The sequence below is a fragment of the Neofelis nebulosa genome, chromosome 18 (genome assembly GCF_028018385.1).
Source record: "Neofelis nebulosa isolate mNeoNeb1 chromosome 18, mNeoNeb1.pri, whole genome shotgun sequence".
In the NCBI taxonomy this organism is placed as follows: domain Eukaryota; kingdom Metazoa; phylum Chordata; class Mammalia; order Carnivora; family Felidae; genus Neofelis; species Neofelis nebulosa.
In genome coordinates this window covers 14,844,273-14,867,142 of record NC_080799.1, presented here as the reverse complement: position 1 = coordinate 14,867,142, position 22,870 = coordinate 14,844,273, and the positions used below count along the sequence as shown (strand labels likewise).

At 43.7% G+C, this 22,870-nt stretch overlaps 1 protein-coding gene across 4 annotated transcripts in view; it reads left to right on the top strand.

Moving 5' to 3' along the window:
• The window catches only part of CALN1 (calneuron 1), a 528,610-nt gene that overhangs the window by 188,561 nt on the left and 317,179 nt on the right, over nt 1-22,870 (top strand). The window lies entirely within an intron of this gene.

The window sequence follows — 22,870 nt, the reverse complement described above, 5'->3', positions numbered from 1 at the left end:
TAAGCGTCCAACTTCAGCTCAGGTCACGATCTCGCGGTCCGTGAGTTCCAGCCCCGCGTCGGGCTCTGGGCCGATGGCTCAGAGCCTGGAGCCTGCTTCGGATTCTGTGTCTCCCTCTCTCTCTGCCCCTCCCCCATTCATGCTCTGTCTCTCTCTGTCTCAAAAATAAATAAACGTTAAAAAAAATTAAAAAAAAAAAAAGAATATTTTTCCCCATTGTGCATTAATACACATACATCCAAAAATTCCCCGAGTATGCCACCGCTGAGATAGAGCCACTGTTACTGTGAACATATTGGTGCATTTTGTTTCCAACTCTTTTTGTTCTGCATGTTAACTTTTACAAAATTGCCAGTAGCAGATAAATCCCTGTGGTTTCCAAAATCTCTTCCACGGATGTGCTTCGGTGATGGTCTGAGTGTTTTATCCACATTTAGTATTTGAATATATTCCAGTCTACTTAGAACTGTGACGAAAACAACACACAGTCAAATGCATTATAAATCAAGTTTATTAGAAACCATGAGTGTGAGAATTTGCGTAGCTTGGTTGATTCGTTATTGTATAAAGTTGAAGAATAAATTTTCTCCTATAATCCCTGTTTAAGAATATCATAAGGTATTTCATCCACACCTCTCAATTTAAAATTTAAGTTTTCAAAAAAAAAATAAAACAAAATACAATAAGTTTTCATTAAAGAGCTTCATTGTCATAGTTGTTGATTTTTAGAAGCAGGTGGGATAATCTGAGCCTCAAAATACATTGATTAATAATCAAATACTGCTTTTGTCTCTTTTATATGTTGGAAGAATCCACGAAGATTCTGTGAAAAGGGTTTGCTGCTAAAACTTGGGAAGCCAACTTTCCGTATAAAATTGCATAGATATTTCTGTTTCAGAATCCACACACATGTGTATGTGTGTATGTATATATATGTGTGTATACACACATATATATACATGTTTTAAAAGGATTTTCTCCTTTTTAAAAAATTTTAGTTGAGAGAGAGAGAGAGAGAGAGCACATGCACATGCAAGGAAGGGGCAGAGGGAGAGAGAAAAAATCTTAAGCAGGCTCCAGGCTCAGTGCAGTGCCCGATGTGGGGCTCGATCCCAGGACTCTGGGATTGTGACCTGAGTGGAAATCAAGAGTCAGATGCTCAACTGACTCAGCCCCCCAGGTACCCCTCAGAATATATTTGTAAACTAGCAAAGTGATCTATATTCATTAGAAAGTATGAAAAATCAAGAAAAATAAGAAGAGAAAAATAAAAATCATCCAGAATGCTGCCTCTTCTACATAACCTTTATCCACTCAACAAACATTTCTTGTGTGTCTGCTATTTGCACAAAACTATCCTAGATTCTGGAGTTACAGCGATGACAAAAGGCGGGGAAAGCCCCTGCTCTTACAGGCTTACATTTTTGACAGGGGGAGACATAAGATAAATTAGTAAGATGCTTTTAGGTGCTGGCAAATGCTACTGAGAAAATAAAACAGGCTGTGACAAACATGGGACGGACACAGGAGGAGCGGTGAGGACAGTCAGGGGAGGGACACGTGAAGGGAGACCTGAAACAGAAGCGGTCGTCTGCCGTGGGAATATCCAAGGGCAGAGCGTTCCTTTCAACTCAGAACTCGCGGGTGGGAATGCGTTTGCCCTTGACTAAGACACCGAAGGCCAGGGTGACTGGAGCACGGTAAGACTGGAGGAAAAGAAACTAGAGACGAACCAGACCATGCAGGTCCTTGCCGGGCATGGTACAAAGTTCGGATCATACCACTTTGAGCGGTTCCTGAGAGTCTTTTCCTTTCTGCCACGTCTTTAATATTCGAAGCTTCTGAGTGACCAGGTGAGAAAAATATCACGAAGGGATAGGTCTGTTCTGCACGAAGACCGAAGAAGCGGGGAGAAGAGAGCCTTCAATGTGGGGCATACGAAGAAATCTGCAACATGAATGGAGACCAACATCCTGCAAGAAGTAAAGAAGGGGGGCATATTTAAAGACAGATTTTTGTTCAAAAACACATTTTAGTCAGCATCTGTTTCAGTCAGAAGGAAACTTAAGAGACCAGAGACCCTAAAACAAGAGACAAAGTATAAGAAAGATAAGCTTCTACGATCAGGCAACAGACCAAGACGAAAATGAATTTGGCAAAATTTAGAAGAGAATATAAGGAAGCAAGCATTTGGAGGCAAAGCTGGTAGGTCGTCTTAGAAGAAGTGAGGAACAGAATTATTACAGAAACATTGCAGGGAATCTAGTGATAAGGAAGACGGGTCTGAGAAAAACCTGAGGACACAGAGCACGAGGGCATGAAGCCAAGTTGCGAGCCTGTGAACACGGAGGGCGGACAGCAGAGACCCAATTCACCGATGACTTATATTTATGAAGAAAAAGTTCAAAACACACAGAATAACACCTACTGGGCTCTAACAGCAGCAATGCTCCCACCAGACTTTTTGGGGCACGTGACAGAATTATTCCCAAGTTCGTTAGAAGAATAGTTCAATAGAATTCACTTTAAAATTACATTAATGAAAAGTGGTGCTAGTTTTATTTTTATTAAAAATTTTTTTAACTTTATTTTTGAGAGAGAGAGAGAGACGCAGAGCATGAGCAGGGGAGGGGCAGAGAGAGAGAGGGAGACAGAGAATCCCAAGCAGGCTCCAGGCTCTGAGCTGTCAGCACGGAGCCTGATGCGGGGCTCGAACTCACGGACTGCAAGATCATGACCTGAGCCAAACTCGGACGCTTAAGCGGCTGAGCCACCCGGGTGCCCCAAAAGTGGTACTAATTTTAGAATAGAGTGATATAATGGAAGAGAGAAGCTGGTGGTGTATTTGAGTTTATATGCAAGAGTCTGAAGTCAGTGAGAAGAGGATTCAGTAAACAGGATTGGGAAAATGGGTTAATGTTTGGGAAGAAAGTTGTTCATTTCTTTACTTATGCTAAAGCATAAAATAAATTGCACTTGGGTTAAAGAGTTAAATATAAAATATGAAATCATGAAGAGCTGTCGGAGATTGCAGTGTAGGTGAACGATGGATCCACTTGGGTTTGAGAGTGCTTTTCCAGTTATAACCCCAAAGTCATAAATTGTGCAGGACAAATTTGGTGGGTTTGAGGTTGTGAATGAGAAGCATTTAAAAAAGTAAAAACACTATGAACAAGTCTTTTTTTAAAAAAAAAATCGTTTTCTTGTTTGTTTTTCCTTTCTTTCTATGTTTTTATTTTATGTACCTTCCAGTTAGTTAACATGCAGTGTAATATTAGTTCCAGGTGTAGGATTTAGTGATTCGTCACTTATATACAACACCCGGTGCTCGTCACAACAGGTGCCCTCCTTAATGCCCATTCCCCATTTAACCCATCCCTCCACCCACCTCCTCTCTGGTCACCATCAGTTTGTTCCCTGTAGTTAAAAGTCTGTTTCTTGGTCTCTCCCTCTCTCCCTCTCTCTCTTTTTTCTCTGTGCTCATTTGTTTTATTTCTTAAATCCCACCTATGAGTGAAATCATATGGTGTTGGTCTATCTCTGCCTGACTTATTTCATTTAGCATCATACTCTCTAGCTCCATCCACGTCACTGCAAATGCCGGGATCTCATTCTTTTTTTTATCGCTGAGTAATGATCCATTGTGTGTGTGTACACACACACACACACACACACACACATATGTATATACATCACAACTTCATCCATTCGTCACTCGATGGGCATTTGGGCTCTTTCCATCATTTGGCTATTGTGCATAATGCTGCTGTAAACATCGGGGTGCATGTGTGCCTTTGAATTAGTATTTTTGTATGCTTTGTGTAAGGACAAAGTAGTGTGATTGCTGGGTCGTAGGGTAGTTCTGATTTTAACTTTTTGAGGAACCTCCACACTGTTTTCCAGAGTGGCTGCACCAGTCTGCATTCCCAGCAACAGTGCCAGAGGATTCCCCTTTCTCTCCACATCCTCGCCAGCATCTGTTGTTTCCTGTGTTAAGCTTAGCCGCTCCGAATGGTGTGAGGTGATATCTCATTGTAGTTTTGATTTGTATTCCCTGATGATGAGTGATGTGGAGCATCTTTTCATGTGAAAAATTATGAACCAGTCTGTTGTGATAACTGATACGAATGACAAACTGAAGTACAGTATTTCCAACACATAATAGAAATGTTTATTGCTAATACATGAAGTCTTTTTGGCAATCGGTAGAAAAATACTAACAAAAACTGGGCAGAGAAAGTGAACAGGTTTGCGCAAAAGAAGAAAAGTCAAAGTCACCAGTAAGCCTTCAGAGAAAGCGGACAGCTTTATTGGTAATAGAAATGCAAAATAAGGCAACAAAATGTCAGTTTCATCCATTATCTTAGCAAAACTGTGGGGGAAAAAAGTGTAGATATCCAGTATTGGCAAGGCTGTTTTGTGAAAATAGCCGTTTCATTCTGTTTTCATTCTTTGTTGGTGGGATAAAATTGTACAACTTTTTGGTGTGAGATTAGACAATATGTACACAAGTTTAAAAATGTGAATTGGTTCTGGACCCAGCAATTCCATTTCTAAGAATTTCATCTTAAAAAAATAATCATATACATTTAAAAAAATACACAGAGAAGCTCATTTCACACTGTAGAGAAGAATTGGACAAAGAACAACCTAAATATATACTGTTTATCCTGTTGCTGGCAGCGTTCTAAAGCCTTTACATGTGTTAATTCGTTTAATCGATACACTGTTATAATCCCCACTATGCTTGGGAGGAAACAGGTACAGATTGTTTAATTACTTTGCCAAAATCCCATGACTAATGAATGGCAGAACAGGAATTTGATCTCAGGAAAATTTGCTCCTGAACCTAAGCTTTTAGTTATTTCCTAGCATAATATATAATGTATAATATATAGTATAATTCTTACGTCCAAAATAGATGTCCAACGATCTGGGATTAAGTCAACCATAAATCAGTTATTCATGGGATGGAATGGTGTATGTACACCCATTCCAACTAATAGTTTTTGATACGAGCATTTAAAAAATTATATGATATTTTGTGAATAAAGGAAGTTCTAAACCCCATAGTTAAATACCATTAATAAGAAACTGAGTACTCTGATAAGAAGGAAAGGGGAAATGCTGATTGAACAATATGAAATTTAGCAGTGTTTCTCTTTGGGTGTTGGGATTATGCGTGCTTATTTCCTCCTTGGTACTTTTCTGTATCTTTGGCGTTGCCCGTGAATTGCTTCCGCATTTACAACAAATGTTATTAACTAATAAGGAAGCAGAAAACCAGACTTCAGGGGCGCCTGGGTGGCGCAGTCGGTTAAGCGTCCGACTTCTGCCAGGTCACGATCTCGCGGCCCGTGAGTTCGAGCCCCGCGTCAGGCTCTGGGCTGATGGCTCGGAGCCTGGAGCCTGTTTCCGATTCTGTGTCTCCCTCTCTCTCTGCCCCTCCCCCGTTCATGCTCTGTCTGTCTCTCTCTGTCCCAAAAATAAATGGAAAACGTTGAAAAAAAAATTTAAAAAAAAAAAAAAAAAAAAAAAGAAAACCAGACTTCAGACTGCTTGGCGATGCAGACACCTTTTAAATTGTTCATGTAGTCCTGTTTTGGGGGAGCAGAAATAAAGCTCTTTGTGTTAATTCTTACACAGTACGCAGCAGTATAAATAATTTAGTCTTTGCTGATTACAGTGGGACAAAACATCTGCTGTTATTCGAAGGGTCCACAAAACTTGATGTGGCCTGTAGGGTTCAGGATGTGATCCTGGTCCCAGAAAGTAAGCAGAGAACGGAAGCCACTTAGGGAAGGGAAGTATCACAGAATAACCTGGCCCAGGGTCCCCCCAAACATCCTGACAATCCTTGCCCTACCTGGTTGTGAGAGTTTGGGGGCAAAATAATTAAGGGAAAATGCACAATTCTATTATAGCATGATCTACTCAGCTTTCACATAAATTTATTTATTTTTATTATTTAATGTTAAAATTTGTTTAGCTAATGTTTTCTTGATTTCATTGCTGATCATTGGGTTGTTTTTTTTTTTTACCATTTGTTTTTTTTTTCAAATTTTTATTTAAATTCGAATTCGTTAACATATAGGGTGTAATATTGGTTTCAGGAGTAGAATTTAGTGATTTATCACTTATGTATAACACCCAGTGCTCAACACCAGTGCCCCCCTCAATACCTATCACCCATTTAGCCTGTCTCCCACCCATCACCCCTTCAGCAACCCTCAGTATCATACCTCAACATCATAAAGGCCATATATGAAAGACTCCCTGTTAATATCATCCTCAGTGGGGAAAAAACCGAGAGCTTTGCCTCCACATTCAGGAACCACTTTGTTATTTACAAAGTACTGGAAGTTCTAGCCTCAGCATTCAGAAAACAAACAAACAAACAAACAAACAAACCAACAAACAAAAATAAATAAAAGGCGTCCGAATCAGCAAGGGAAGACGTGAAGCTTTCACTATTTTCAGACGACATGATGCTCTATGTAGAAAACCCAAAAGATCCCACCCAAAGACTGCTAGAACTGATAACACGAATTCAGCCAAGTCCCAGGATATAAAATCAGTGTACAGAAATCTGTTGCATTTCTATACATCGACAACGAAGCAGCAGAAAGAGAACTCAGGGAATCAATCCTGTTTACATTTGCACCCAAACCAATAAGTTACCTAGGAATAAACCTATCCAAAGAGGTAAAAGATCTATTCTGTGAAAACCGCAGAACACTTAATGAAAGAAATTGAGAAGGACGAGCCCCATGCGAGGCTTGAACCCACGAACTGTGAGATCATGACCTGAGCCAAAGTCGGACATTTAACTGACTGAGCCACCCAGGCTCCCCTTACAGCTTTTTTTTTTTGAAAGCATGGTAATTGGTGGTATATATTCTCAAAGCAGGAATAGCCAAGGATATTATTTTCACAGATATCAGATAAACCGGTGTGTTTTCAAAATCTTCAACCATGCCTTCAGCCTCTCTAAACCTTCCTCTCAACTGTGTAGATGGTGTTCCAGCCTTTTCTTTTAAAATTTTTTTTTTAACGTTTTATTTATTTTTGAGACAGAGAGAGACAGAGCATGAATGGGGGAGGGGCAGAGAGAGAGGGAGACACAGAATCGGAAGCAGGCTCCAGGCTCCGAGCTGTCAGCCCAGAGCCCGACGCAGGGCTCGAACTCACGGACCGCGAGATCGTGACCTGAGCTGAAGTCGGACGCCCAACCGACTGAGCCACCCAGGCGCCCCAATGTTCCAGCCTTTTCTAGAACATTTTATCGCTGAGAAGCCAGGGTCAGTTGCATTTTTATTCTTTTCTCAGTATTTCTTTCCTCTCATCTTTGAATGGTTTTAATTTTTCCAAAGTTTTCACATTTTGCCAGCCTAAGTCCACGTGAGGACCTCTTTTCATAGAATATGATTTTCCTAAAGGTCAAGAAAGAATGTTTTCTTTTCTTCGTTAGTTTGTTGTTTTTTGTTCTGTTCTATTCTTCCAAAGAATCAATTATCTTTATATTGGAGTTTTTAAATTGATTTTTGATAGCTATCATTCTCATTATTTTTATTTCTTTATCCTTTGCCTCCACATTCTTGGAGAACCTCCCAAGTGTGTTCTTTTTTCTTTTCCTTTTTTAACGTTTATTTTTGAGAAAGAGAGAGAGAGAGGGCGCACGCGTGGAGGAGGGCAGAGAGAAGGAGACAGAGGATCCAGAGTGGGCTCCGTGCTGACAGCAGAGAGCCTGATGTGGGACTCCAACCCACAAACGCGAGATCATGACCTGAGCTGGAGTCAGTTGCTTCACCGACTGAGCCACCCAAGTGCTCCAAGTATATTCTTTGTTTGTTTGTTTGTTTTATGTTTATTTATTTTGAGAGAGAGAGAGAGCACGAGCAGGGGAGGGGCAGAGAGAGGGGGAGGGAGAGGATCCCAAGCAGCCTCGGGGCTGCGGGGCTTGAACCCGTGAACCGTGAGGTCATGGCCTGAGCCGAGATCAAGACTTGAATGCTTAACTGACTGAGCCACCCAGGCGCCCCTCCAGTGTATTTTTAACATTACTGATTTGACTTTTCTGCAGTGTCTGTCTTGCCTGACTTCCGTGTGGGTTTTTAGAAGCATTTTCATTTCTTCCAATTCTTGGGTCACTCACATTCCTCTTCATCCCGTCCTGTTTTCTTTTCCTCACAGGCTGTTCTCTTGCTATATAGATTTTTGCCATTTCGTGAAGCCCTCACGTCCTTGAATTCTCTTGAGGCATGCTCTTCCCCCGGGATGCTGGGGGATAGTCCTGAAATAGTTTTATAGACCTCTCTGCCAGGTTTTACTCTTTATTTCGAAGCCAGGTCTATCCAGATGTAGTTCTTGCCAGCAGACGGGGCACATGGACTGTGCTAGGCTGTGCTTCGTGTCCGCTTGGGTGACAGGTGGTCAGCTGTCCTTCTAAAGCTGCACAAGTGAGTAAGTATGATATTTGATGCTCCGAACATAGGTCTTAGATGCTAGTAACCTTTCACCTACTGTCGCTACTGCTTTGACGTGGCCGCATCTTAAACCAACAGAGCACCCGAAAAACGACCACCGTCGTATATATTGCTACCCAGGGTGGTGTTTTCCGTGTCCCCCATGTGTGGTCCTTGACCCATGGAGACCACATCCCTCATGGTGTTCAAGCCCCTGCTTGGATGTCAGACCAACTTCCAGCTCTGCCCCACTAGCTGCGTTACCTTGGGCTAGTTACACAGCTTGTCCGAGCGGCCGTTTGTTCATCTGTACAATGGGACTCAAGGCACATTTGTGATGAGCGAATGAGATAAGAAGAGATGCTGTCTGTCAAGTGCTTGACTCCTGAGTGCTGTGGCCGGGCACTGTTCCGAGTACTTCCCAAGTTTTTAGCAAAGAGGTAGGCACCGTAACGTTTCCAGGCCACGAGTAAGAATGAGGCCGCGAGAGGTTCGGGTATTGGCTCATCGTCGTGGTGCTGCGACGATTCACCCCGGTAGCCCGGCTCCAGCATCTTGTGCCGGCTGCCTCAAGAATGTGTCACTGTGTCCCTGCCGCCCCCTCTCACTCCCCGCGCGCCACACTCGTTTGGCCCTTTTTGAGTTGTTCAAGCCGAACGTTCTGAGCGCAGGAAGAAACGCAACGGGACGTGACGGGGTGGGGGCGGGGGGTGCATCGAAGCTCACCTCTTGGCACCCCGGCGTTCTGGTTTGCGAAGACTAAGGGTGTTTGGTGGAGGTCAGCTGCACCCTTCCCAGCCGGCCGCCTTTGCTTCATGGGCAGAGCCAGGGGTGCCTTGAAGGCGTCGTCGAGCCAGCCTTCCAGTTGGGGATGGGGAGGGGCGGGCCGGTTGCATCTGTGCCTGGGCTGTGGTTTGGCCACTGGCTTGGCATTTGAGGGGGAGCTGGGCTTCCGCCTTTTGGGGTTGTGGCCCCTCATGGGAAGCTGGGCGAGGAGGCATCAAGCCTCTACTCCTTATTCTTCAGATGGTTCCGGACAGACTCTTCCTTCCAGAGGGGTGCCTCTGAGAGCGTAAAGATCGCCGGAGGGATTGGCGAGGGCTTGATGACCTGGGCACCCTTCTCTGGCTGCAGGACCTCGTGGGCTGTTCCCGGTGACAGAAGTCTGCCCCACCCGACGAGAAGCAAGCGTGGGGTCACAGGACAGCTATCTGCCCCCAGTAGTGACCGTACAGGATGTAGAATGACAGATCCGGTGCCCGAGGACGCTTCGGTCCTCGCTGGCACAACTTTGATGCATTTTTTTTTTTTTTTGGTACTTCCTTGTTCTTTTTTTAGGTTGGTGCCATGTTATAAATGTAGCAGTTGGTGGAGGAAGGAATTGGTGGGGGTGGGTTATTTTAAGGGGAGGGGTGTGTAGCAGGCGGGGAACAGAGAGGAGAGGGGAAGGAGGGGAGGACGGAGAGCGGTTTCTGTGTATGACATGCTTGGGAATCCTGTCCTGTAGACTTTGATGTCAGCACAAAGTGATCCTTGCTTGAAAAATTGCACCTTATTTTAGGAAAAAGCCTGGTGTGGTTTGATAACAGTGATGTTTTTATCTAATCTCAGGTAATAAATAAAGCAAGGTACCTGCGATCCTTTGCCAAAATTCAAATGTCAACTTGATTATGTAAAAGCAGAGGAAGCCAAGTCTTTTACAAGAAGGTTTATATCTTTTTATGGCCATTCATCGCGCTGAAGTCAAAAGCCTTGAAAATATTGGAATATCTGATTACAAATGGCTGGCTTCTTCCTGGCCTTTTGAATTACTCAGACATGTTCTTCCTCCTTTAATTTCCAAGTATGTTGCTCGCCTTAAGAATGTATTGCTGAGAAGGCCAGTGCTATTTTGAAAACAACTTAAGAAGAAATTAGAATTTTCTTTTTTGGAAGTCCCGAAGCAATAAAATATATTTACCGTATCAAGGCGAGCATTAGGTACCTCCTGTGTAAAGAGGGAAGGAACCTTCCTTTCTAGAGTCTCTGGGGTTTTTACAAAACTTGATAACGTACTAGAGGAAAAAGAAAATGTATTCAATCCCTCAGTGCAGAAACTGTACAGGCCACGTTCTCTGGGAATAATGTAACAGAAGTCTAAAGAAGCAAGCCTCCCATTCGATAATGAAAAACCAGCAAAAGGGACATCAAATAGAGAAAAACAGATGATTCCGACAAGAAAAAAAATGAGGTCGGTACAAATGACAGGTGGCCAAAGTTCACTGAAACATCACGCAGAGGTACTTCGTAGATTTAAGTGGCTTCATTAGTCAAGAAAAGAAGTAATTCATCCAACTAAGGAATTTAAAAAGATTATCCTCCCTTGCAAAAAATGAGAACGAAGAGGTCCAACACACCCACAAGCCTATAAACAAAGCAGCGTGGTCAAGAGTGTGGATTTTGGGGCGCCTGGGTGGCGCAGTCGGTTAAGCGTCCGACTTCAGCCAGGTCACGATCTCGCGGTCCGTGAGTTCGAGCCCCGCGTCAGGCTCTGGGCTGATGGCTCAGAGCCTGGAGCCTGTTTCCGATTCTGTGTCTCCCTCTCTCTCTGCCCCTCCCCCGTTCATGCTCTGTCTCTCTCTGTCCCAAAAATAAATAAAAAACATTGAAAAAAAAAAAAATTAAAAAAAAAAAAGAATAGCTTTAAAAAAAAAAAAAAAAAAAAAAAGAGTGTGGATTTTGGAGAAAGTCGGCTCGAGTGCAAATCCTTGCCTCCATCCCCGGTTCACTGTGAGCCTCTGGGCAAGTGGCTGGGATTGTCTTTGCCCCTGTTTTGTCTTCTCCAAATAGGAATAAAAATCTCTAACTCTTAGGAATAAAGGAGGAAATGCAAGTGAGGTGCCTAACATAGTAAATGCCACAGAGTGAAGAGTTCAATGTTTGCCAACTCTCGTTCACTTCCCTGTTCCTCACTGCCCACCTGGATGACTATTTACCACCATTTAGGCCTGTTTCCCAGGGTCTCTCTGATCCTTTCTTTCTCGTTAGTGAGTCCTAGTTGGTTCCAAATGACATCTTTTCTTTTGGTAACTCAGTTTTACTGAGATATCACTCATGTACCGTATTACCCACTTCAAGTGTCCAATGTATGGCTTTTAGCATATTCACATAGTTGTACATCCATCAGCATGATCAATCTGAAAACATCTTTATTGCCCCATAAAGAAACCCCCTACCCTTTAGCCTTAACCACCCAACACACTCCTTGTGGCCCCTTCCCCGGGCCCTAAGCAGCTAGCCTACTTCCTGTCTCCATAGATTTGCTCATTAGGGACATTTCATAGGAATGGAATCGTTCAGTATGTGACCTTTGTAACTGGCATCTTGCGCTCGGCCTAATGTTTTCAAGATTCATCCACATCGTAGCTTGTATTAAGAGTTAATTCCTTTTCATGGTTAGGTAATATTCCATCCCATGGATATGTCATATTTTGGTGATCCGTTCATCGGTTGATGGATTAAATATGACATCTTACAGCTCATAATGACTCTATTTTATCATTTGTCTTTCTTCATTGACACCAAACATTTACTTAGAGGCTGTAAAATGTAAGAGGCTGTGTTAGCCACCAAGAATAGGATGACGAGTAAGATATTGTTCTCGATTTCAGAATGCTTGTTCTCCAGCAGTGGGAGAATTATGGATCTAAGTATGTGTCCAAGTCTAAATAATTGAGGCCCATGCCTAGTTCACTGATATGGAGAAGGCAGTGTTTATTCCTCCTCGAAGAGTCACAGAGAAATGCACAGAGAAACAAAGCCCCCAAAGAGGAGCATGTGTGTGCAGTCACAGTTGGGACAGACGGTCCAGGCAGTGGCAGCAGTCTGAACTGATGCACGAGGCCACCCGATGATGTGCCACATTGCATGACAGGAAGTATCAAGTGATTTGACTTGCTGAGGTTGAGGGTTGGGATGGATTGAGGGGCCATCATTCAGTGTGTGACCTTTGTAACTAGCATCCTGCAATCGGCCTAATGTTTTCCAGTGCAGCTGGAGACATGGGAGGAGGCCAGACCAGGAAGTACCCTGTGTGTTAGACGGAGTAGTTGATGTGAACCGAACCCACGTGGGACCGCAGAAAAGGGAGGGGGAGCTATGGAGAGCACAATGGCAGGGAGGAACAGAGGGTCAGAGACCAGTTAGGAGAACCCCTTCGCCGTCCTGCTGTGCTCACCGCCATGCCACTGCCATCTGTCCCCATACGACACTATTACTGTGCCACTGACTTGGGTTCCCGTGCTGCGCCTTTTATCCCCATGACTTATCCGTCCCGTAACTGGAAGCCCGTGTCTCCCTCTCTCTTTCACTTAGTTTGCCCACTAGTTCCCCCGCCTTCCTCCCCTCTGCTTTGCCTTGGTATTAGATCTTAACAACTCTTCATACCCCCAGTCTGCCCCTGCTCCAGGCCGTCTTTCACCCTGCTGCCAGAGTTCTTTGTCGTGATCTGGTTGTGTCACTTTCCTGCTTAAACCCTTGTTGGGTTTCCCTGGCCCCTTATTGCCTGCAGTATGAAACCCAGACTCAAGACAAGTCACATGAGGGCCTGGTGGCTGAGAGACTAATACCCTCTGCCCCCCAAAGATTTCCACGATCCGAATCCCCAGGACCTGTGAAGATGTTGCTCGCAATGTGATCACAAGGCTTCTGTCAAGAGGGAGGTGGGAGGGTCACAGGTAGAGAGGGAAATCTGGAAACGAAAGCAGAGGGTTGGAGGTCCGACAGGAAAGAAGATGCGGTGTTGTTGGCCTTGAAGGTGGCCGAAGGGGCCATAAGCCAAGGGATGCAGGTGGGGTCTAGAAGCTGGAGAAGGTGAGAAACGTTCTGCCCTAGAGCCTCTGACGGGAGCAACGTGGGCTGGCACCTTGATTTCATCCCACTGAAACCCATGTCAGTCTTTCAGCCTCCAGAGCCATCCGACAATAAACCTGCGATGGTTCAGAGCCATTTCGTTTGTGTTAATTTGTTACAGCAGCAAGAGGAAACCCATACAGGCTCACGCTTGGGGCTCAAAGTTACCTAACCAGCCTCATTCCCTTGCTGTCCTCTGCCCCTTGCCCTGCAGACTCCCTCCTTTCTTTCTTTATTCCCTTTTGCCATTTTCCTCCCTTCCCTGGTGTGATTTGCAGCCTCCCCTAAATTGCTATGTGGTTCCCTATTGGTTTTTTAGGACCCGAAGGCTTTGATGATGGCACCAATGCCTCCAGGCTGTTAATCACATTATTATTGTCTCTACCATCCCCGTTTGAATGCCTTTATTACATCCCTTATTATGAGGGATTGCAATTTTTTTGTCTCTGCTTCTGTCTCTCACACTAGACCACGAGTTTCCCCAAAGTGATAACTTAGCCATTTTTTTTTTATGCCTGGTTTCTGCTCTGCAACAGGCACTTCGAATTCTTTGTTCGGTGAAGGAATGCGAAAGATAGAACGAAATTCGAAATGAGAATGTGTAGGGATGCCTGGGTGGCTCAGTCGGTTAAGCGTCTGAATCTCGATTTCCGCTCAGGTCACGATCTCACAGTCGTGAGATCGAGCCCTGTGTCGGGTTCCACTCCTGTAGCATGGAGTCTGCTAGAGATTCTCTCTCTCCCTCTCCCTCTGCCCCTCTCCCACGTGTGCGCTCTGTCTCTCTAAAAAAAAAAAGAAGAAGAAAGAAAAAAAAGAAATTAGAATGCATATATGACAGTAGCCATGAAGCATATTTAAACATGAGAACATAGGATGAGCACTGAGTGTTGTATGGAAACCAATCTGACAATAAATTGCACAAAAAACAAAATAAATAAATAAACACCAGAACATATAACTGAATGCTAATCAGATCTTAATCTTTAAGAAAAGGAATACAATTTTTTTTAACCGCCCCCCCCCCAAATTTTTTTCTTTTTGATCGAACATCTTTTCGTGTTCATTTTTATATTGAGGGTATAATTGACCTACACTGTTATATTAGTTTCAAGTGTATAACGTGATGATTCAATATTTGTATCCATTACAAATTGATCACCACCGGAAATCTAGTTACAGTTTGTCATCCTACCTAGTTCCAATTTCTTTACAGTCTCACCAACACTTTATTGTTTGTTTGTTTTAAAAAAATTTTTTTTAGCACTTATTTATTTTTGAGAGACAGAGACAGAGCATGAGTGGGGGAGGGGCAGAAAGTGAGGGAGACACAGAATCAGAAGCAGGCTCCAGGCTCCAAGCTATGAGCACGACGAGGGGCTCAAATCCACAGACCCGACCATGAGATTATGACCTGATGGGAAGTCGGATGCTTAAGTGACTGAGCCACCCAGGTGCCCCTGTTGGCTTGTTTTTATAGTGACCATTCTAATGGATGTGTCTCATGGTGGTCTTGATTTGTATTTCCTGGACTCATGGCATTGGGTATCCTTTCATGTGCTTTTGGGCATCTCTGTATATTGTTTTAGAGAAATATCTGTGTAATCCTTTAGCCATTGTTAAATTGTGCTTCTGTCTCGTTGTTGAGTTATATGAGTTCTTTAAGACACCCCAGGAGGGAGAAAACATTTGCCAATCACACATCTGATAAGAGGGTAGTATCCAGGAATCGATTTTTTTTTTTTAATTGACTAGGGCAGGGTAACTCAGGGCCAAGTAAGAGTTTATGCAATTTATCAAAATGCTCCTCTTTCCATGAAATAGCTGAGAGTATCACAGTGAATTCCTTCAAATTTTCAAGGTATAGATGACTCCTGTATTTAAAAAGCCCTCTGAAACATGGACGAATTTACCGAATTTATTCTGTTAGGTAATCATGATCCAGAATTCAAACCTCAATGAAAGTTATCTTAGAAACAGACAAAATAAACAAGCCTTGCTCTTTAATTAACCAGCATTTTCAAAACTGGTGTTCCGCAGAGTGCTGTTCTGGGAAATGTAAATAGATGTGCTGGGAAAAATTTCCACCGTCAAATAAGTTTGGGAAATGCGGCACATTCTCTCCCTGTCCTTGAGATTCAAGGTGCGCGCCAGCCCCTTCTGCGGCTGCGTATTCGTGCGGTGGAGACCTGCTAATGTTGTTTCAACCCACCATTTCTCAAGTTGGGAGAATAAGCCCTTCTAAGCTTCTAAGAAATCATTGCACATTTAGTAACATCTTGCCAAACAGTTTAGAAAATACTGATATAGGCACAAAAGTCCAAAAGAATTGATTAGTGGACAGAATGTGGCTATATGCATTCAAAACCTGGGATTCTGGGATATTGGGATTCAAAATCTTGCATCCCAAGATGGGGAAGGCTTCTTTTAGGAATGCAAGTGTAACTCAGAGTAAAGTAATTCGTTGACGTAGGACATCTTATTAATCGTTTTAGAAACAGAAGAAGAGGAACCTCAAACCATAGTGGAATGATTTAATATAGTCCAATATTTATTCCCAACTGAGGCTTTGTAATTCTAATGTAATAAAATCCCATTTGAAACCAGGAACCAAAGGTTTAGCTGACAGAGAAAGAAAATCATCACCCATAACGTAGGAGTAAAGCCAAAATGTCCATTATTCCCATAATATTATGAATGTTTGGAATTTTGGACACACGGCAGAGATAGTAACATCGACTCCAAAGGTTGGGACACTAATCAGCCTGCCAGTGTCCTATAATGATGATCCACGATGATGCTCATCCGTGACTAGGTTCACACCATTTCTGCAGCTCATTTATGTTTTTAACCTGAATATTTGGGGGAGTGAAAATTTTCTTACTTTTAGTCCTGATCATACGTAACAGGATTTGAGGATCACGTTATTTGCTCTTCCTGATTCCTTTCTTCGTCTTTCTTTTTAAAAAATGTCGTCACCATCCTGGAGTCAAGGAGAGTCTTGGTGGAAAGAATACTTAGTTGCCCCTCCTAGACCAGGATAGGGGAGCATTGTCTGTGTGTGGTGGGCGGGGGTGGGGTGGGGTGGGGGGGGGACAAAGATGAAGCATCCTGGGGATTGATGCTTTTGGCCATGGGACCTCATTTCTTATCCCCCAGCCCGATTCCTGTAGTCAGCCTTTGGTCCATTATTGTCTGGGAAGCAGCAGTTAATCCTACTGTACAAAGTCCTCTGCCCAGGGAGAGCCCAGTGTCGACCCCATTCTTTGGCACAGTGTTGGCTCTCGTGGCACCTGGTTCTGTGACATAACTTATTATTGGTCTCCTGCAAATTATAGATTGTATAATAGCTCAAAGTTGACGGAACACTGAAAACCTGGAAAAATGTGTCAGACCAGACACCTGGGAATCCTTTTCGTCCATTTCAGAGCCTTACAATTCGCACCCCCCACACAGAAACAGAACAGTAACACTAGTTTTAGTAGGAGCAGTGGTAATAATAACAATAAATAATAATAATACCCTCTTACAATTCCTAATTGACGAAAACAATCACATCCTTTTGCCAAATTCTGTCAGGCTTCAGTTGGTTCTATTTCAGCTTCTGAACACCGTCCCCGCCCGTCACTTTTTAGCAGATGGTACTTGAATTTCTTTGGTTTGCAAGCTTCTGCTCTGCCTTCTTGCATATTCTGGGGGTGCACGTGGACTTTGCAGCTAAGCTCCTCCTCTTTTCCACTGTGTATTCCTTCCCTATTGCTGCTATAACAATGACCACAAGTACAGTGGTTTAAAACCTCACATTTTTATTATCTTGTAGTTCTAAAAGCCAGAGGTCTGAGGTGGGTCAGCAGGGCTGTGCTCCTTCTGCAGGTGCTAGTGGAGAATCTGTTCCTTGCCTTTTCCAGCTTCTAGAAGCACCCCGGGGTCCTTGGCTCAGCGCCCTGCATCAGTCTGACTGTTTCCGTGTCATGCAATCCTCCTCTGACCGTCCTGGCCTTCCTCTTAGGAAGGACCCTTGTGATTACATTGAACCCACCCAGATAACCCAGGAGAACCCAAGGTCCTGAAGTACACCTGCAAAGTCCTTGCCATGGCAGGTGACATATTCATAGGACATGGGCATCCTTGGAGGGCACGTTCTGTATACCAGAACTGGGCTTATGGGTCTTGAGAAGGTGAGTTCTGTGCCCTCCTCTGCTCATCTGGGGGTCTTTCCAGGAAAACTTCCTGAGCAATCCTGAAAATTCCCTGCTGTTTCCCCACCTGCTTAGTTGTCACAACCCATCTTCCTTTCTTCGTTTCCTTTCCTCTTAAGGCAGTCTTTAGCATTTCCAGCAAACGTTCCCTCTTTTTACGTGTTGGTATGCATTTTGCGGGAGAGGAGGCTCTCTGCTTGGACTGCGGTGACCTTGTTACCTACAGGCTGCAAATTCTCACATCCATTCACGGATGCCTTGGGTGTTTCCTCCTGGCTGCCTTATCCTCCTACCAGCTATAGAACTCTCAGGCAATTCCTGCGTTTTCTTTGGGACTCTGGAGGAATATTTTACTACAAAGTGGAATGGACGGGTAGGAGGCAGTGGAGAGAGAGCCAGAATATCATCCCGTATTTGTATAACCAATGCAATGTGTTTCTCTCTCCGTATATGGTAGAAGACACCTGTAATAAGCAATACTAATCCTAGCCAAGGGTTATGGGGTGCTCACTGTGTGCCAGAATCATGTGTCCAGTCCTTTAAATATATTAACTTACTTAAATGCTCTCAACACTATGAGGAAAGGTTCTGTTACTCTCTCCATTTTACAGAGGAGGAAATTAAGGCACAGAGACATTGAAGAATTACTCAATTGGCCATACAGATAGTAAGGGGCAGAGCCAGGATTCAAATCAGTACCCAGAACCTGTGTCTTCAGCGAGTACATGATGCGTAAGATTAGGTCTGTCTGTTTGGGGAAGACCATAGAAAAACTGACTGCCGGGCCTCTGGGGTTGTACCACTGAGAAGAGATGATCACCTGTTGGGATTAGCCAAGGATGGGAAATGGGTACTCACACGCCCTGAGGATTTTAGAAAGGTTCCTTAGAAAAGATGGGCTGCCCCCTGCTGGTTGAGCAAATTCAGTTTTCTTTAACTGAACCGGAGTCATAAGGTCAGTTTTTAATGATCATTTCCCTCTGCTCCTGTTTTAGATCTTGTGAAAGTCTTCACTGGGGGAAAATATGTCAGTGTTTCTCGGCTCCAGGGGACTCTGGTTGCTAGGCAACCTATCCCTCAAATTTGGGAATCTTCTTCGACTCTGGGGATGGCATCCTGGCAGACTGGACATTCATAATTTACTACGGCTGGAACATTAAAATTTAAAAATAGGCTGTAAGCGTTAGTTGCCCTGCATGTATTTTCAAAATAGAAATCCTGAGGAGTTTATTTTGCAGAGGTGTTTGTTCTGACTTGCCTATTTACAAATGCGCTTAATATTAATTCTTAACCGATTTGCACTCTTGAGTTGGCAAGTTAGTAAATGCGGTTGCGTTTCAACTGCTTCCTGTTTACGGCCACACCCCTCAGAGTCCTCCTCTGTCCTCCTGCCTCCCTTCTCACATTTCCTGTCACCAAGACCTGTATGTTTCACCCTCGAAACGCATCTGGATTTAATTTCTGCCTCCTTTTGTCTAACTGGCAAATTCAGGGATACCGCTCGGGTTCATTGTTTTTCATGTGGATGATAGGAGGCTTCAAACTCATCTTTTTTCTTTCTCCCTCTGTTTATTCATCCGCCCCCTTTCCCTCGAGTTTTCTTCTTAAGACATAGCTCTGACCGTATTACTCTTGCTTAGCAACCTTGAAGGTTCCCTGCAGCCAATGCTAATGTCTAGACTCCTTGTGGTGAGGTTCAGTGCCTTCCCCACCCGGCCCCACCCAACCTTTCTCTGCTACTTTGCAAATGCGTTCTCTCTTCCGGCCACACAAAATCTAGAGCTCTTGTCTGTACCGTTGTCACCTCGCCCTGCCTTTGCAGGAGCCGGTCTCCCTGTCTAGAAAGTATTTTCCTTCTTTACATCAACCCTGCGTTTCAGTTATTGTTCAAAGCCCGACTCATATTGACCTTGTCACCGAGATTAATCATACGCTCATCTGTATTTTTATAGCAGTATTAGAACACATCACATTCTCTTATATTTATCTGGTGATACGTGTCTCATTCTAGACCAGCATATTTTTTAATTTTATATTGTACTTTTTTCAATTTTCCGAAGAATTAAAGTTTCTTTATTTTTGAGAGAGAGACCACAAGCAGGGGAGGGGCAGAGAGAGAGAGAGGGAGAGAGACAAACCCAGGTAGGCTTTGCCCTGCCAACGTGCAGCCTGACTCGGGGCTCAGTCCCACGAACCGTGAGATCCTGACCTGAGGCCAAATCGAGTTGGATGCCCAACCGACTGAGTCACCCAGGCGCCCCTAGAGCCAACTTCTGTTTTTAGGAAAAATGAGGGACAGAGAGATTAGCTAAATAACATCACACAGTCTTCTTGGGTGACCAGGACAAGCTTGCTGCTGTCCTTTACAGGACCCAAACACCCACGACACTTCTGACACAAGATGCATGTGTCTACGTTGACCAGTTCTCCGACACCACCCGGGTGCCCTACAGTTCGGTCCGGTTCTGACACTGTCTTCCTGGAGTTCGTGTCTGATGCCAGTTTAAAGGCTCAGTCCCACAAGACTGCCCTCACTTGAGATGCCAGCAAGTCTCACGTTGTCCCTTGTACTTCTGCCCGACCAGCTGCAAATCAAGGTGCCCATGATCCCCTCCTTGGGTTCGGTAATTTGCTAGAACAGCTCACAGAACTCAGGAAACACTTACATTTACCAGCTGATTATACATAAGATTATATGGTAAGAATATGGATGAACAGCCAGATGAAGAGGCATAGACAGTGGAGTCTAGAAAGGGTCTCAAGTGCAGAAGCTTTCGTCCCTATGGAGTTGAGGTATGGCCACCCCCCTCCCCCCACTCCTGGCATGTGTGTACGTTCACCAATGGAAACTTCCCGAGCCCTGTAGTTTGGGGATTTTTATGGAGGCTTCATCACATAGGCACGATCGATTTCCAGCTCCTCTCCCCTCCTCAGAGAATGAGGGGTGGGTCTGTAAGTTCCAAACATGTAATCAAGGCTTGGTCTTTCTGGGGGCCAGCCCCCATCCAGGAGCTCACCCCGAATCACCTCGTTAGAACAAAAGATCCTCCTGTCACTCCGGAAGTGCCGTGGGATTTAGGAGGTCTATGTCAGGAACAGGGTCAAAGATCAATCTTAGCAGGAACTGGGGTCACAGACCAATATGTATATTTCTTATTATTTTGCAGTGGGACTACAGGACAGTTGACCTAATTTCTGTAACAAATTAAAACGCCTTGAAAAGAGGGGGCAGCAGGGAAGAGGGTGGTTGGTTCTAGGAGAAGACAGGTTTGTTTCGTTTGTACCCCGACGTGATCGTATAACCTAATGCCTGTGAGACAATCAGGGAGATGGAATTATGCATGGGAATTAGCTGATACTGAGGAATTCTTGCTTATTTTGTTAGGGTGATAACAGTATACGGTTATGTAAGAAAAAGTTTGTTTTTTTAACAGATGTGCACTGAAGTATGTAGGTAGGGGTGAAATGACACGGTACCTGACGTGTGCTTTGCAGTGTTTCCGCAAAAAAGAGGTTAAAAGGACAGATGAAGTAAATGTGGCCAAATCTTAAAAATGATTGGATCCGGATTATGACTATGGGGGGATTCATTTTATCATCTGTGTAATTTTGAGCATGTTTGGAAACTACATCTACATACACCATGTGTGTGTGCACACGCACATATGCGTATATGTAGAGGGTATTCATTTTCCACTTAAGTTTTAATTTCCATGGCAATAAGTTCAATTATCCTCAAGTGTCCAATGAGACAAGACTCTGTTAGAAAACTTGCCAGTTTCAGTTGATGGAAACTGGGGTCTGCCTTAAATTGTTTGCCTTAAATTGTTGCCCTTACCTTGACCTGTTTGGTTTTCTGGGACAAATGTGTTCACCAGGGCCAGCCATCCCTCTGAGTCAGGGTAGGGATGTTCCAGAAAATTAGATGTCGTTTGAAAAAGAACTTTTGGGGGTGTTTGGGTGGCTCAGTCAGTTAAGCATCCGACTCTTGATTTTGGCTCAGGTCATGATCTCATGGTTTGTGAGATTGAGCCCCGCAGTGAGCTCTGCACTGACAGCATAGAGCCTGCTTGGGATTCTCTCTCTCTCTCCCTTTCTCTCTCTGACCCTTCCCTGTCACACACACTCTCTCTCAAAATAAATAAACAAAAGAAAAAGAAAAAGAACTTTTAATCTCAGGCATATTAGTCTTCATGCAAATGATATTAATTACCCATGAAATTTATTTAGTCTCCAGAGCTGTCCTGGTTAGACATATAAATAGAATATTTTTCTTATCTGCTTTCATTTGTTATTGAGTGCCCTTGAAAATCATAATGAGGAATTTATTTTAAAGGATTTCCAATCCAGATCACCTTTCTACCTGAGTAGTCTGTCTGAAGCCTGAGTTTAACTAAGATCTTACCTATACTTGAGAAAATATCTAAATCTTGGCTTTGTTAATTTAATCTAAGAACTTGCCAATTTTTGTTTAGGTTCTTGTTTGTTGTGAAGAAAACCGTATTTTATGTCAAATTCGATCTTTAAAAATTTTTTTAACGTTTATTCATTTTTGAGAGACAGAGACAGAGCATGAGTGGGGGGTGGGCAGAGAGAGAGAGGGAGACACAGAATCTGAGGCAGGCTCCAGGCTCTGAGCTGTCAGCACAGGGCCCAGCGTGGGGCTTGAACTCGTGAACAGTGAGATCATGACCTGAGCCGGAGTCGGATGTTTAACCGACGGAGCCACCCAGGTGCCCCAAAGTTGGGTCTCTTAAAGTAAGTCATGATGCCTAAAGGCAAAAGTAATATTAAAACATGGGAAAGCTTGGACTTCAGATTTGTCAAACAAATTTGATATAAAATACAAGATAAAAGCACGGTTTTAGAGTTCACGGTTTATCTTTTAATGAACTCTAAATTTGACAAAATGAGTTTTACAACCCCTAGTTGAAATAGACATCTATGATAATGCTTAAAAGACACTAACCATGTGAAAAATTAAAATGAGAATATGTCAGTGAACCCATTTTCAAATTAGTAATTACAGTTAATTTGTGTTGGACGTTATTCTTTTTTTTTTTTTTTTAACTTTTTATTTATTTTTGAGACAGAGAGAGACAGAGCATGAACGGGGGAGGGGCAGAGAGAGAGGGAGACACAGAATCGGAAGCAGGCTCCAGGCTCCGAGCCATCGGCCCAGAGCCCGACGCGGGGCTCGAACTCATGGACCGCGAGATCGTGACCTGAGCTGAAGTCGGACACTTAACCGACTGAGCCACCCAGGCACCCCTGTGTTGGACATTATTCAACGTGATCTCTCACACAAATATTTTACTG